Source organism: Vulpes lagopus, chromosome 18, assembly GCF_018345385.1.
Source record: "Vulpes lagopus strain Blue_001 chromosome 18, ASM1834538v1, whole genome shotgun sequence".
Classification (NCBI taxonomy): Eukaryota; Metazoa; Chordata; class Mammalia; order Carnivora; family Canidae; genus Vulpes; species Vulpes lagopus.
This window is the reverse complement of record NC_054841.1, coordinates 8,658,320-8,672,659: the sequence shown is the minus strand read 5'-3', so window position 1 is coordinate 8,672,659 and position 14,340 is coordinate 8,658,320. Positions and strand designations below refer to the sequence as shown.

Genomic DNA, 14,340 nt, shown 5'->3' with positions numbered 1-14,340 from the left:
GCCAGATAGGAAATATTTTCAGCTTCATCTTGCTACCATATCTGTGTACCACTTGTATTATATTTAATTTTTTTTTACTTTTTTCTCTTTTAACTTAGTTCCCTATGAAGCCAGGGATTGACAAACTCCAGTCCCCTCCAACCAAATCTGGCCCTCTCGACTGGTTCTTGTAAATAAATGTTACTGGGACTTGGCCACACCCATTCATTACTGTATCGTCTATGGATGCTTTCACACAATGGCAGCGTTGAGTTGTTTATTTTTTTATTTTATTTATTTTTTATTTTTTTTATTGGAGTTCAATTTGCCAACATATAGCATAACACCCAGCGCTCATCCTGCCAAGTGCCCTCCTCAGTGCCCATCACCCAGTCACCCCAACCCCCTGCCCACCTCCCCTTCCACTACCCCTTGTTCCTTTCCCAGAGTTAGGTGTCTCTCATGTTTTGTCACCCTCACTGATATTTTCACTCATTTTCTCTCCTTTCTCTTTATTCCCTTTCATTAATTTTTATATCCCCCAAATGAATGAGACCATATAATGTTTGTCCTTCTCCAATTGACTTATTTCACTCAGCATAATACCCTCCAGTTCCATCCACGTCGAAGCAAATGGTGGGTATTTGTCGTTTCTAATGGCTGAGGAATATTGTTTAGTAGAGACTCTTACCCTCAAATCTCAAAATTTTATTATCTAACCCTTTACAGGAACCATCTCCTGATTCCAGTGCTAAGTAATAAAAGTCACTAAATCCCCTGTTTCATATGCGAATTTTTTATTTCAATTCTCATTAAAAACCATCTCACAACTCTTAGGATTTTTGCAATATCTGCTCAAGGACCCCTTAAGAACATCTCGCTTGCCACCTCTGGAATGTGAGCCACACACACACTGGGGATCATTGTCATGATAGTCCTTGAACAACACCCGCTACACTGCATCCGCGTGAAAGTCTAACATATGGGTACCAGGCTTGGTACAGGTTAGAATGTTTCCTCCCTTTTAAGTGACTCCCAGTGCAATTTCTAAATTGACCTAAGAGTCAATTCATGGGTCTTTCTTCCCACAGTGCTGTGCCTCTGCCTGGCATCCTTCTGCTCACTTTTCACTCGAGTCAGCCGAGAGTCTGACATGAACATCTGCATCATGGATGTCATTATAACAGGCGTCAAAAATGCTCGTGCTCTCCCAGAACACCTAGACTCTTGACAAGATAGATGAAACCTATAGCTCTCTGTACCTGACTTCCAGAAATCAGGGCTGCCAGCTTTTTCTCGTGTTATGAATAGCCGGTGGCTGTTCCGTTAGATATCCCTTTGTCAGGAAAATTCTGCCTTCCAGAATTTTCCCCAGATTTACATATTGCATTATGAAATCTCTTGTAGAGAATGCAAAGGAATCTGCAGATATCTTTTTATTTTTGTTTTTCAATGAAAGTCATTTGTGTTCTTACCTCAAAGGAAAGGATATCAGCTGGGCCTCTTCCAGTTGTGGGAGGCAGGAAATGCAGCCCCAAAATGGCTTAAACAATTAGGCAATTTACTGGTTCATGTAAATCAAAAGTCCAGGATAAGCTGGCTTCAGATGTTGCTATTTTCAGACCTCAAATTGTATCACAGAGGCTTGGCTTCTCTCGATATATTTTTCTTCTACTGTATTGGCTCCATCCTGAGGTAGTCTTTTCCCTCATGGTGACCAAATGGCCTCCAGCAGACCCAGCTTTATGTCCTCTTGGGAGCAAGTCCAAACTCAAGATGCTGGCCTCTCTCAGAAGTCCCAGTGGCTGTCTCATGATAATCTGACTGTGCTGGTATTGGGCTCAGCCAACCAGAGAAACTGGCCAGAGAAATGAGATGCTCTGATAAGGCAAGTCTAGAACATGCCATCCCTGGAGCTGTGGGACAGTTAGCCGGCTCCCCCCTGAAATTGCATGGGCTCTGAGTGGGAAGCCCGAAACAAGAGCAGAAGCTGTGACCAGAACTTGAGTGGATGGAGAACAGGCCAAGCAACAACAAATTCCCTCCATGTAAAAACTGGCTTGCTCTCCGACGCCTGAGTTTGAACCTTGCTTCTACCACAAGGTTTCTCAACCTCGGCACTCTAGACATTTGGGGCCAGATAATTCTTTGTTGTGGGGGTCATCCTGTGCATTGTAAAATCTTCAGTAACGTCCTTGGCCTCCACTCACTAGACACCTGTAGCATCTCCCTTCTCCCCACCCCAAGTTGTGACAGCCAAAAATGTCCCCTGAGAACCCAAATCACCCACAGTTAAGAACCACTGTGGACTCCTTACAACTTGAGAGCGGTGAGCGGAAGGTTCTTACCTCATCATCCACCAGAAAAAGATACCAAGAGGAGAAAGGGCTGTTTCCAGGGCTGTGGTTGACAAACTTTCAGCAAAGATCTGAAGTCTTCATTTCCTTGTGAGCCTGGAGAAAGTCTTCAGAGTGGACCAGCCACACCTATCTGCAGGAGCAAAACCAAACTGTCTAGTGCTTAAGAGTCCTGGGATCGGGGAGTGCTGGATTTCAATCCCTGTTTTGCTATGTCCTTGGTCTGTGACCCCTGGTGAGTTATTTTGGCAGCTCAGTCTGAATTTTTTCCACTCTATAAAATAAAGGTAATTTGGGAGTTCACGTAAGATTTAAATGATGGCATATGACAACTAATCGGCAGAGAGGCAGGCCTGAGATGATCACTCAACAAATAAGAGCCCTAACTGTTGGTGTCATTGTGATCAGGAGCATCGTTATCCGAGCCAGGTTTTCCACACCGTGACCCTGATATTTGGGGCCATGTGATTCTCGGCTGTGGAAGGCTGGCCTGAGCGCTGTAGGGTAGTATTCCCAGCTTCTACACACTAGATGCTAACCCTCCACCTTAGTCAATCAAAAGTGTTTCCAGACATCGCCAAATATCCCCTGGGAGGCAAAATCGCCCCTGGCCGAGAACCATTGATTTAAACCCACACAGATAGGGATCCCTGGGTGGCGCAGCGGTTTGGTGCCTGCCTTTGGCCCAGGGCGCGATCCTGGAGACCCGAGATTGAATCCCACATCGGGCTCCCGGTGCATGGAGCCTGCTTCTCCCTCTGCCTATGTCTCTGCCTCTCTCTCTCTGTGACTATCATAAATAAATAAAAATTTAAAAAATTTTAAAAATAAATAAATAAATAAACCCACACAGATGACCATCTGGGGACGGTAACAATTCTCTTGCTGTATTTTATTCCCAAGGCCGGTCCCATTACTTTCCCAAAGAAGAGAACGGGCTACTACTGCCCAACCTGTCAAGGAAAAAGTTTGAGGTTCCTGAACCAAGGCCCGATATGATACGCACCTGACTGTTAATAGCAACTCTGATTTCCCAAGCAGGCAGAGAGAGCAGGAGAGCGCCCCCATCTCCATTGGCTTCTATCTCAACCTAGAAATGCTGCCTCAAGACTCCCAGATCACACTTGTTCTATTTCCAGTTTCAATCTGGCCCAAGGGATCCATGCAGTGTGTCCAGTTAGTTGCTTAAAATGTGTCCTCATGTCTGGCTACCAGATGGAAAATCGTTGCTCTAAAGCTCGGCCTGCGTGTTGTAATGAAAATGCTTGTTAGGTTTTAATGAAAAACATAGGCCAGACCATGAATAGTGTAGCTCTTTAGATGCACATGCATAGCTGTGCAGTAATATGATATTGCTGATGATATGAATATATACAATAAGAATCCTTCATTTTCCCATGTATGCCTGATGCTCATGTTTCTTGGAGTCAGTGGGAAGCTAAGTCAGGTTTGGAGGTTATTTTTTTTTAAGATTTTATTTATTTATTTATTTATTTATTTATTTATTTATTTAAGAAAGAGAGAGAGCAGGAGTGGGGGGAGGGGCCGAGGGAGAAGGAGAAGCAGGGCGAGCAATCGGGGAGCCCGGTGTGGGGCTCCATCCCAGGATCCCAGGATCCTATGATCCCAAGATCCTAGGATCATGACCTGAGCCGAAAGCAGATGCTTAGCCGACTGAGCCACCCAGGAGTCCTTTAGCGGAGTCAGATTTAGATACTGGTAAGCTCGGCTTCCAGCAGCCTCCATTCAGAACCAGTGGAGCATTGTGGTTAAGAGGGTTGAACTTAAAATCAGACAAATCTAAACAGCTACCTACTTGCTGTGTATGCCTGGCACACAGTCAGTGCTTAATAAATATTGGCTGACTGTTAACCATTGCTCAGGCTCGGTTCATTCATCTGCAAAATACAGGAAAACGTACGTCTTAGATAGTAAATAAGAAAATCTGTATAAAACGTTTAGCACATAGGAAACACTAAGAATATATATAGTTAGCATATGTAACAAATTTATGAGATTTTTACGCCGTCTTGGTTCCTTGGACTAATATTTATTTAGTGCTTGCTTTGTGCACTGTGCTAGCAATTAGTAACTACTGAAGAAGACTGAGGCAAGCGAGAGGCTACATACCTGTTTGTAAGTGAGTAAAAGTGTAAACGTGTAGCATGTGGAAAAGAAATTTCTTTTTTTTACCCCCTTTGAATCCCACCACGTGATGAATCTCCACAAAACTGAATTGTCTCCGATTATTTAACCTCCTCAAAAATTAGGTAGAAATTCCGGGGAGAATTTCCTTCTCCGTTCCTGCCACATTGCCACATCATTCAATAATATTTTTTAATTTCCAAAAAGAATTGAGGTTTCCAGGCAAGGCACTGACAAGTAAGTTTAACAGGATTTATTGCCGGCTTATTCCTGATCTATCCCAAGAGTCTCTTGATTTATTTCGTTTATCCTATAGCATAAAGAACATGGGTTTAGATATATGAGGAATGCGGTGTTGAGGCCAGGGTTGTGGTTTTTTTGTGTCCTTGGATGGCTAAAATTCCCTCTCTGGGCATATTTACTTACTGTTATGTCTTAGCATGATTTAACTGCCAATGAGTCTTTGCCTGTGCTTGGACCACCTCCAATGCCATCTCATGGTCTTACAAATGATTCTAGTCTTGGGGGTAAATAGATGGCAACCCCCTTCCCAACGAGCCTGAGAAGTAATGAAACGAAGCCTTGTGACCGAGCCCCAGCTGGGGAAAGGGGGTGCTCAGAGATGGCACCCAGGGCTTAGCGTGGGGTCAAGGTATGCCTGGTGCAGCCGGTGCCCCCAAGACACAAGTTTTCATGGGGGCTGGTCGTGGATATCCCAACTCCTGACTTAATAATAAAAATCATAATCATTGCCATTAGCATCCTCAACATGTATGGAGAGCCTTGAGTTTTGCCACCCTCTCCTCTTAGGAGAGTCTCGAACCCGCTTCCCTGTTCTTGCTCCCCAAGTTCCAGCTTGGACTTGACCTCCAGCTTAGACTTGTCTCTCCCATCTGACATGAAAACCGTCCCTCTTCTGGTTGCTTGCTATCACACTTCCTGTTTTATTTTCTTCATTGTGGTTCTTTTGATCTGAAAGTATCATGAGTCATGAGTACTTGTTTTATTTTATTTTATTTTATTTTGTTTTATTTTATTTTATTTTATTTTATTTATTTTTGCTTATTTATTGTCCTTCCCCGCAACTGGTCTGTACAGGTCATGATTGACAGATCCATGTGCAAGAACAGTGAAGGAGCTCCCTCAGTCTGTGCCGAGTGAATGAACACTCTGTGCCTGGCTCGGGGCTTAGGAGCTGCTGAGTACTGGCTTTTGGAAATTCAGCGGTTCAAAATCCAGCCCACACCTGCCATTGAAAGTATACGTTATTAACCCTGGAAACTCAGTGTAGCCAGGCAAATTGCCTGCGATCCCACAGATGGTAAAAAAAAAAAAACAAAATAGCATCCTGATTTGCACCCCATTCCCAGGGCCAGGCCTCTTCACCATCCCTTTGCAGGCTGCCTCAAACTTCCTCTCCTTCTCACTCCTAAAGAAGGAAGCTCCTCTGCATCCCTGTTTTCCAGGTTACTGCCCAGGTCCTGACCCACCTGTCTGGTTTTGAAAAAAAAAAAAAAAAGTCTAAATCCCTCACTGGCTGTGGCTTCCTTTCCCCATTAGCATTCAGGGCTCACCTGGCATTACATGGTTAAAAAAAAAAAAAAAGTACATGTCATTAAACGCTTTAGTAATGGAGTCACTTTAATATTGGGAAATTCGACCACAGGATAATGCTTTTTGGCACGCTCCTGTTTTAGCAGGAAGCCTGCAGTGGAGAAGGTATGCAAAGAGAGAGCAATGGGGCATCTGTTTGCCTTCAGTTTCAATGACAGCTGGGATCCGTGGCTTGTTTGTGTCAATGTTCCCAGGGATGGTAACTAAGATTTCACAAAGGGTCAAAGCCATCAAACCTTCTTTGCCTGCTCCGGACCCCACCCCCAACCCTTCTCTCCTGTTTCCGCGGCCCTTCTAAATTAAATCACATTCCACTGCCTTTTATTGTATAACCTCTGGACAAAATACTCTTCCACATACACCTTGCTTAAGGCAAAGTAATTGGAACAGATAGTGCTGCTGGCCAGAAGCCACCGACTAATTGCTTTATGCCCAACTCCCCAGTGCTGGAGGCACACCCAGCATTGACAAATCCATGGCTGGTTTCCCAATTTTGTGAGGTTTCTGAAACAATTGGTGCAATATTAATTGAAGCGGGGTGGGGGGGTACAGTGGGGGGACAGGGGTAGGACTGGGAAGAAGAGAATTCCCTATAGCTGTTGGCACCTTTTGCTTGGACTCTTAATCGCCCATTATTTTGATCATGGATAACTGGTTTTTTAATTTCCTGTAATCCAGCAAGGAATGTTGTTCTCTTCCTTAAGGACATCTGTGGTCTCTGCTTTTTCATGTTCCAAAAATCCTAACAGAGATGTTTTGTCAATGACTGGATATTTCATTAGAAATCCAAAGGTTCCCATTAACTTGAATTATTTTCATAGCTCTGATCAACTTTTAAGGTTAATAATTCATGATATTTAATAACCTGTTCAGATCATCACCAAAATTATTGATTTAATAATATTTGGTCATTAATAATGAAAAAGGAGGGGGGATGATTTTTCTTATCACTTACATCAATTTATTCCTTATTGCCTTGCAAATCTTGGGGAGAGCCAATAATCTTAAGGACTTTTAATATCCCATCACTCTTCTTGGTAGAAACCAGGAAGATGTCCTGCATTTTAAAATATCTGTATTCTTGATGTTCAAAGAATACAATTAAGGCATCTCTCTCATTTAATCTAACCCTCTATCAATTCTTGATCTTAAAATTCCTGAGAATTTCTAGAAACCATAGCTTCACCCCCTCAGAGGTTCAATGGCAAGGTGCAATGGACTTTCTTCCTCTTTTTTTTATACTCTTCTGTGGAGTCATATTGTAATCACCTCTTGAGTTGCTTTTGCTAATACACTTTCTAATTCTGTACAAGAATTGAGCTGAAAAATTCATCATCAATTTGTTTTGGCAACGTGGAGTTTCAAATAGTTTTCCCACTGAGTTTCCTGTAGAGGTCACATCCACGGTGAGGTTCAAGCATCTCATTTTATATGAAAAAAAGATGTTAAAGTCAAATGTATGAACCAGATATGTGATTGCTATTTTGAAATGATTACATTTTCTTTTCAGCTTTAAAAATAACCTCTTTGGGAACCTTATTAGAAAGTTGCCCTCATGGTTGGAATATCCCCATGAAGGCCTGTGTTTGCGGTAATAAATAACTAAAGATTTTGGCTGGTTTCCAAGATGAACCTACTTTATCCTAAATTCTACTGAATACCTAATGGCGTTAGGAGGAGTTTCCAGAACCTAACTTTCTAGGCAATGAGAAATTTCCCTTTAAAATTGCATTTTGGGCTCAGTCAGTTAAGTGTCTGCCTTCAGCTCAGTGTGTGATCTCAGGGTCCTGGGATCAAGCCTTGCATCAAGCTTCCTGCTCAGCGGACAGTCTGCCTGCCCCCCCTGCCCTTACCCTTGCTCGTGCTCGCTCTCTCTCTCTCTCTAACACATAAGTAAAATCTTCAGAAAAAAATAGAAAATAAAATTGCATTTTGATGGTAACTGATTTCCTGTATTTGGTAAATAATGGGCAATATGTGTGCAGCTTTAGCTTAAGAAACATTGTCAGACTCACCGTACCTGAGACTCTGCACATACCAAAACATCTGCAGGAGAGGCAGCCCAAGGCAGGGGCAGGAATGTCACAGCGTCTACTACGTGATGCCAAAGCATCTATTTATTTGGGAATATTCAGACAATTAACTCTTTCACTTTTTGTCATTTAGAATCAGCTTCCATTAGAAAAGAAAAAGAAAGAAGAAAGGAAGGAAAGAAAAAAAAAATCCCTATAACAAAACCTCGTAGGATGTGCCTGGGTGGCTCAGTTGGTTGAATATCCAACTCTTGATCCTAGCTCAGATCTTGATCTCAGGTTTGTGGGTTTAAGTCCTGAGTTAAGCCCAGTGGGGCTTAAAAACAAACAAACAAACAACAACAACAACAACAAAAAAAGACATGCACAATAAATAAAATTTATAGATAGTAGAATCAACCCAACTTGGAGAATGTCCAGCACTTCTGTACTGAAACATGTTTTGGGGTCTACACTAGTGATTCTAATTCCTGGTGTGATACAAATACTTCATAAGTGACACCCCCAATCAATCTGTTAAAAAAAAAAGTAGTATGCTGAAACAGAGAGTACCTCTTGGGTTTTGAGTTGGGTAGCTCGTGTATTTTAGGATAGAGCACTGTTTTTCAAATTGTGTAGACCCATTGGTGCAATCAATTTTGTGGTTTATGACTAGCATTTAAAAAAATAGATTAGAATGGCATATGCCTGAGTTCCTTGCATGTATCAAGGGAAGTAATAGTTTTTAAATACTTGTTTCTTTATACATATAAACACGTGCCCTGGCTCATCATATCAAATGTGTTTTTTTACGGTGGGTCAAGTAGGAAAGAAATTCAGAAGTGCTGGTATAGAAAGTCCAACTTGCCACATGTAAGAATAGAAAAGTAACAACAACAAGCTCTTATGCAAGATTTATACCTCCTGAGTATATTTTAAAAAACCATAGTTCTTTCATTGATTTGATTTGCCTGCATCTGAGCAAAACCGGGTGTCTTTGAGTTCTACATCTTTCTTTCTCAAATGCTCAGCAGACAGCACAACCACCAGGAGGTTCTCAGGGAAGAAAACTTCTGATGGTGTGTTTAAAGAGGAGTTCATGGCTGACTCTTCCACAAAATTAAAATATGCCAAATGCGTGCTACGTATCCGTGCATTGGCTGCTTTGATTGTGGAAAGACATAGTATTGTTCAGAAGCCAAGAAGAACCTGTCGTGGGGAAAAGATGTTGCCCAGTTTCTAGGAAAAGCAGAGATTCAGCGTGATTTTGAAGCGGGGATGGGAGCGTGGAATAACTGAAATCACCAGCACACCTATTAACTTAGTTAAAAATCATCTCGCTTCTTCATTCTGTTGCCCATAATTTCAGGCTCATAGATAGATTGACCTGGCCCCCAGGAAGCATGTGATGAAGACTTGCCCCTTACCTCTTCACAGGAAGATTGAATATTTGCTGTTTATATGAAGCTAGCAGCTCTCCGTAACATGGCCTTTTGGGTTCAGATTTTGATGGTCTATGATGAATCCAGCTCTTGCCACCTAGATTTTAATATTCATTGTTAACTTGAGGAGCTGACACAGATGGGACAAGATTTCATTATGAACCTCTTTGAACTTACACCAGTTATAGGAATGGAGAAATAGATTTCACCCAAGAACATTTTTAATGTTATGTCAGAGCCCAATTGATCTGATGGACTTTTAATGACTTCGCTGATAATAAGGGAGATCATGACTTAGACCTGCTTCAGCCAGTGTGGAAAGGTTGATGGCAATTTGCATGGTCTGATGAGATCTGAAGTGGAAGGAAATGGACTTCTGAGTTCAAAGAGATTGCACCCTACAGGGGTGCCATGATCTGCGGCCCGTTGAGTCTGTTGACCACTGGGCACATTTGCTGTTAACTCTGCATGTCTCAAGTCATCTGAACGCACGTGCAAAAGTTAGAACCCATCAGGAAAGCAGTCAGGTTAGGGGGCTGGACTCACACTCAGGCACCAGAAGACCCAGAAGAACACTGAATAAAACAGGGACGAGGATGAGAGTTTGCCCGATGTTACGGACTACTTGGGCTGCTAAGAGCACTACCTTCGATCCACACAAAGTACTTTTCACTTGCATTTTATAAGCAAATAGAAGGTTTAGTGGAACATTATCACCTGGAGTGCCCACTAATGCGTAATTGAGTCGGGAAAGGGGCTGTACGCTTCTGATTAGTATTTACCAAAGTCTTTGTGTGTTTTTTCTCAAATATTAACGACACAGCAGATTGAGTTGAACAAAAAGGACACTGTGGATTGAAATATGGTACTGTGCCCATCACATTCTGTCTCCTTTCTGCTTGGCTTATGATGAATACCATTCTTTAATAGCAGACTGGTGTTCGTGAAGAACTTATTACGGAGGCTAAGAGGAAGCCAAGAATGAAGGAATGCCCGACTGGCAGCGATCAATCACCCCCTTTTTAAAGATGAACTGATCCTTCTTTTTTAAAGTAACAGTTCAGACGAAGGTCTCAAACATAAATATGCAAAGCATCGGAGCAATTACAGTTGCCTGGTCCTGTTAGCGTTTCCCGGCCAGTTGAGGGAGAAGAAGAATCCCACCCTTCCCAGCAGAGATTTCTTTGAGGAGAAGGAAGCCCTGGCTCTTCTCCAGGGAAGGGTTTCTGTGAAACAAAGGTTAATTATTGGCACCAGCAGAATAATAATATCCTAATGCCAAAGGACAAAGTCACATTTGGTTAAAGATTTCTGCCTTGTAAGATGCAATATTCAAAGTAAAGTCAGTCTAGGAAGAATGAGTAGAAGAGCTTCAGGCTGTACTTCATTAACTAGCTTTGAAGCTTCTCCACCTTGACACTACTGACACTGGGGGCTGGATCATTTTCTGCTGGGATGACCATTCTGTGCACTGGGGTATGTTTACCAGCAGTGTCCCTGGCCTCTACCCACTAGATGCCAGTAGCATCCACCTCCCCATATTCTGACAACCTAAAAATGTCTCCAGATATTGCCAAATGTCCCCCGAGTGGCAAAATCTCTCCTTGTTGAGGACCATGGCCTTAAAGATACCATAGTACCTATAGGAAAAGTCCAATCTCCCAGAAGGCCAAAGGTTTAATTGAATCTCCTCTGGCCACCCACTTACCATCTACTGACACTAATTCCATCTGCTCCCCTCGGAATTTGCAAAAGGTCACAGGAGCAGCTGCCTCCCTGTGCTCGCTCAGTGTTTCTGTCTTTTTGGCCCTGCTCACCACGGTGTCCCCAGTACCTGCAATGGGAGCCACACCCCAGAGTGGTTTCCATCTGCCCAGACCAAGCTCAGACCCTTAAGACCTGATATCAGGGAGCTCATCTCCAGATGCCTTCAGCGTATCGTCCTGGTGAACATAAACATGGGAGCTCCATTGGGTTCAATTCCTTCTCCTCCACCTGCCTGTGGGCAAGTTACTTTGACCTCTTTGTGCCTCAGTTTCCTTATCTACTAAATGGGTAGAGCAGTGGGTTATATCCAGAGGCATATGGATATATCTATAGGGTTACCATGAAGATTCACGAGAAAAACACCTGCATGTAATATTTATTACGTGCATTTATTAGAGCATCACCCATGTCAGCTGATACAAATATCTCATAGTCTGAAGGTCTCTTCCTTCTCTGCAGACTTGGTCTGTACCTCTGCCTCAGTTTCCCTTGTAGCCTACTTTCCTTGACTACATTTTCCGAACCCAAACTGAGATCTGTCATGTGACAGATCTGGAAGGATGGGCCAAAGTTCTGAAAGACAAGCAGCCTGAAAAGCCAAGGCAAATAGTTGTCATTCTCGTTTGTGTGTGCGTGTACGCGCATGAGTGTGCGTTTGTGCATACGTGCATGCGTGTGTGCATGTGAACACTCCCATGTGTGGGCCACACATATCCTCCCAACAAATCCCAGATGGAGGACCACATTCTCTTCATCTCTGGTGTGTAGGGAGCCCCGCCTCGTATTTGTTGATTTGAATTCTTCTAACTTCAGAAGAGATGATTCTCTTTCAGAAACTCTTCTCCCGTCCTGACCCCCTGAGTCCCTAATGTCCTTCAGTTAAGGAAAGTGTAACTTCTGTAAATGCCAGTTTCTCCAAGCCAGGCCCTTCATCTCTGGCCAGGACAATTTAGGATAAAATTTCTTATCCTTCAGGTCTCTGGAAGAGTGCTTTTAGAAAGATAGTTTAAGGTCCAATGGGAGTTTGATTAAAATGTTGATTTCTAGACCTGGGCTCAGAAATTAATCAGAAATTCTGACAGTGAGACCTGAAAAATCTGATTTTTTTTTTTTTTGAGAGCAAGAGCAAGAGGGAGAGTGGAAAGCATATGTGGGGTAGGACAAAAGGAGAAAGTGAGAGAGAATCTCAAGCAGACTTCAGGCCCAGCATGGAGCCCAGCATGGGGCTCAATCTCATGACCCTCCATGACCTGAGCAGAAATCAAGGATCAGACACTTAACCAACTGAATCACCCAGTCACCCCGAAAATCTGAATTTTTCAAAGCATCTTAACTCACGTTTATGCTCGCTCATTCGGAGAGCCAGAACATTAGGGAAAAAAGCAGCAAAAAGCATGGAGGCTTTCTGGTATTTCACAGTCTTTGAGTGCCTGGACTTGAAACTGCTGCCATGTTTATGAGGAGAGAAAGAGAGTTGTTTTCCTGAATGCTTCCTGCCATGTTCTGGATAATGTAAATGATACACAGGGAGGGATTTTCTTGTTTAAATGAAAGGCTTGTATTCTTAGTCTACATTCCACCTCTCTTAAAAGCACCCTGAGGGGGAGGACTAGGTGGTTGCAGGCTGGAAGAAGGCAAGTGTTCTCAGCAAAGCAAAGGGCAGTACAGACAGTGACAAGTTCTGAGAATGATCTCAGAGCATCAAGACTGGAGCGATGACTTCAGAGCATCCCTTTTGGGAAGGCTTTGTTACCAGGTGCACCAGAAAGGATTCCATATGGCTCCAATAGTCTGGTGGAGTTGGATGCATATTTGAGTATAACCCAAAGATATGAAATAATCCATCCTTGGTTTATTTCTAGATGATTAATCCCTCCTCGATATCCAAGACCTGTCTTATGATTAATTTAAGTTCTCCCACAACCAAAAATCTGTGTCACATCCTCGAGAGTAACGGAGCCCCACATCCAATGTGATTTATTCAAGAAACAAAAGCAAAGAGGCTGTTAAGTCTCTTCCTTCAACTTCCCTGCTTGCCAATAAGTTCATACCATTGATTTCCTTCTCCTTCTTTCCTTACTTTCTGAACAAAATACAACTCTCCCTTTTGACACCCTTCCCCCAATGGACTCATGGCATTTCTTTGGAATTTTGCATTACCTCCTTCTGACTGGAGTTGCTTCCAATCGACCTCTGAATTCTTACTCTCTTTTCCAGACCTCTCCCCTCTCCGTTCAAACATTCTTAAATCTCTCTTCTTCATAGATAAATAGAGAAGTCATTAAAATCTTTCAATACGGGCAGCCCATGTGGATCAGCGGTTTAGCGCCGCCTTCAGCCCAGGGCGTGATCCTGGAGACCCAGAGTCGAGTCCCATGTCGGGCTCCCTGCATGGAGCCTGCTTCTCCCTCTGCCTGTGTCTCTGCCTCTCTCTCTCTCTCTCTCTCTCTCTGTATCTCATGAATAAATAAATAAATCTTAAAAAAAACTTTAAATATATGCCTACACCTTCTCTTAAGATGGGTGCAAACATAACACTACCTCTTAGGATTTCCAGGGGATGGAATGAGCTAGAGTTAAAGCTTGTAGGAGATTGTTGGCCTGAGGGAAGTCATCTCCTACCAACTCAGAATTTCATGGGGAATGTGTCTGTCTCAATGACACATCGTCTGTCTTTCTGTACTGTTTTCTGTGCACACACACTTCCTTCCCGAGCACCCTCACCTCTTCTGTCCTTCATTACCATCTGGCTTAAGGAACCTTCACTCCCCCGCCCCCCAAAGTACTCACCTCCTACACATTCGCCGTGACTTTCGGTTGGCCTTTGACCAACCCCAGCTGGCTGCTGATGATGCTGTAACTGCATCACCTGTCCAGTGACACCCCCCCACCCTTTGCACAGTCCACCCAGATGTCCTGCAATATTGCACCTAACCTTTTGCTTCTTCCTCTCCTTTATTTTCAGATTTCTAATGACATTTTCTCGGTATCTGTCCTCTTAAAAGACTTGCTGTTTGGTTGTTG

At 43.1% G+C, this 14,340-nt stretch overlaps 1 protein-coding gene and 1 long non-coding RNA gene across 6 annotated transcripts in view; one reads left to right on the top strand and one right to left on the bottom strand.

Moving 5' to 3' along the window:
* The window catches only part of TSHZ2 (teashirt zinc finger homeobox 2), a 445,080-nt gene that overhangs the window by 109,892 nt on the left and 320,848 nt on the right, over positions 1 to 14,340 (top strand). The gene's annotated exons all lie outside the window — the stretch shown is intronic.
* The window catches only part of LOC121477742, a 29,610-nt gene that overhangs the window by 2,881 nt on the left and 12,389 nt on the right, over positions 1 to 14,340 (bottom strand). Inside the window, exons 2-4 of one of the 3 annotated variants that reach the window (XR_005984354.1) lie at positions 9,535 to 9,646; positions 2,328 to 2,469; positions 1,469 to 1,837 (exon numbers count right to left, since the gene is read on the bottom strand). This is a non-coding gene — a long non-coding RNA (uncharacterized LOC121477742). Of the gene's footprint in view, positions 1 to 1,468; positions 2,470 to 9,534; positions 9,647 to 14,340 lie in introns of those variants that run through there. The other 2 variants (XR_005984353.1, XR_005984352.1) reach the window with 2 other exon arrangements.